The sequence below is a fragment of the Amphimedon queenslandica genome, unplaced genomic scaffold (assembly GCF_000090795.2).
Source record: "Amphimedon queenslandica unplaced genomic scaffold, v1.1 AMPQUscaffold_13439, whole genome shotgun sequence".
In the NCBI taxonomy this organism is placed as follows: Eukaryota; Metazoa; Porifera; class Demospongiae; order Haplosclerida; family Niphatidae; genus Amphimedon; species Amphimedon queenslandica.
This window is the reverse complement of record NW_003546325.1, coordinates 269,171-271,423: the sequence shown is the minus strand read 5'-3', so window position 1 is coordinate 271,423 and position 2,253 is coordinate 269,171. Positions and strand designations below refer to the sequence as shown.

At 40.9% G+C, this 2,253-nt stretch overlaps 1 protein-coding gene across 1 annotated transcript in view; it reads left to right on the top strand.

The window, feature by feature from the left end:
- LOC109581432 (ubiquitin carboxyl-terminal hydrolase 47-like) overlaps window positions 1–2,253 on the top strand; it is a 9,319-nt gene that overhangs the window by 1,214 nt on the left and 5,852 nt on the right. The window lies entirely within an intron of this gene.

Below are 2,253 nucleotides of genomic sequence, written 5' to 3'. Positions count from 1 at the left end.
AGAAGAAGAGGAGGCAACAGTACGAACATCATCTGCATGAGCAGCTCCACNCACGAAGGAACCTGAGACGGAGAGACCAACATTACTCCACCTGAAGTCCTTTAGCAGAGAGTCCATAACCATGAGGAATAACAGAGGGGACAGGACGGAGCCTTGACGGACACCTCGGGATACAGAGAAAGAGGAGGAGACAGTGAAGGAAAGACGAATACTACTTTCAGAAGAACTGTACCAATTAGCGATAATTCTCCACACTCTCCCACCTACACCAACCTCCAATAATCTTTCCAGTAGTACACAATGCTCAACTGAGTCGTAGGCTTTTTCATGATCGTACATACCTAGAAGAGGATGTCCACCATCATTTAGAAATGAGAGGATAGTCTCTTGAGTGAAAAAGATGGCATCAGAGCATGAGAGACCTTTACGATAGGCAGTCTGTAAACAGTCTGGCAAATTCAGAATATCAACAATGGGACTCATGCGATCTAAAATGAGTCTCTCGTATAGTTTAGCAAAGACCGAGGAGATAGTAATACCACGGTAGCTAGAGACATGCGCAACCACACCCAAATTTTGGAGCACATGCTTTTATAATTAACAAAATGGCGGCATGAGGTAAGTTGGTACGAGCTAACAGTCACAGTATCACTACTTCCTTTCTTGGAAGATGATTCTAGGGGACAAGGACCTGTGCATACCCTGTTGGAGTGGAATGGTGTAAGAATTAGCCTTCTATCACCAGGCAAGATTGAGATATCGACTGACAACTGGATTGACAGACTTGATCATGATGAAGATGAAAAAAGGTGGCTGAACAAAACGCCCTGGTGTTTTGCCAATTTTTGACTTTCCTCTTAGACAAGGTTTAGAGCCACACTAGTGGTACCAATGGAGTTTTCTGGTTAAGATAAGGCCCTCTAAGAAGTCTGGTAAGTATAGGAGCTCGTTTTCCTGGTAGATCTATAGCAAGGCTGCAAAAGTTGTGGCAGCCATTTTGAAGTGGGGCGAATCCTACTTAGTAATGCTACCACATTACTAAAATGCTATTGCGTTACTAATTATAAATAAGCAAATCCTGAAGCTTATAATTATAATCACACATTAAAGGCATATAATCATTACAGTAATCATAAATGATGGCAAAGTATATAAATGGTAACACACAATTATGATCATATTTTACAGCAATGTGTCAACTACTGCAGTAAATTGAACTGCAACTTTAAAATATTGTTTTTAAGTCAAAAAATCTCATTTTCTTCAGCATTTACATGTATGTTCTCAGAAGTAAAAGTAAGACATCGTAATTAACAAATATATTGAACAATTTAAATGTGTGTAATCATTGTTTGCAAAGTAAGGGAGAAAAATTAAATAATACAGCGATTGTGCTGACACTCTGGAGATAGGCAATACCATTTTCTATTAGAAAATAGGGTTGGGCAATATACCGTGAAGTCGATATTATCGCGGTAATTATCGCATCGATATATTGTATCGCATTCTTTTTCCTCCGTGATATTATCGCTATGAACGATATATCGCCCACGTGGCATAATTGCGCATGCGCAATGTACTTTGGGTGTTAATTAGAAAGTAAATTAAAATGGCAACTCCACATGGTGGTCCTCACTCAGGCCGTGATGCATAGGCGGCGGCAGGGTCGGGCATGGACAGGCAATGCCCGACCAAAAATTTTGACCGGAAATGACAATTTAATTAATGACATCATTTTTAGTAATGAATAATTACCATGGCTAGCAAGAGACAGTCTTTCCGCTTTCCTTTGTCAACAAGCCTTCCAAGAGGACCAGGACTAGCACTGTACAGGTTGGATAGAGCTTTACAGATAAGATAGGGGGCCTTTTAGGCACATTTTATGCTATATTATATTGTATATCCGTGCATTGAGTATACGCCCAAAATAGGCGCAAAAAAGGTGGGTGTGGTCAAAATCACAGCGCGCTTCGCACGCCATTTTTGCCCAACCGTTCTTCAAATCCTGCCGCCGCCTATGCCGTGATGTTGACCAATTAGTAGAAGAAAGTCCAGAAACTACTAACGAAACAAGGGAAGGAGGAGGCGGCTTAGTTTTAGTGGCTAAGAAGAATACTATAAGCCCTGTCTGGACTCATTTTGGACTAAAGGCTGGACCAGACAACAAGCCTCTTACTGGCCAGGAAAACAATCCTATTTGTAAGCTATGTTACAAGCCTGTTTCTTGTAAAGGTGGCAACACAACTAATATGT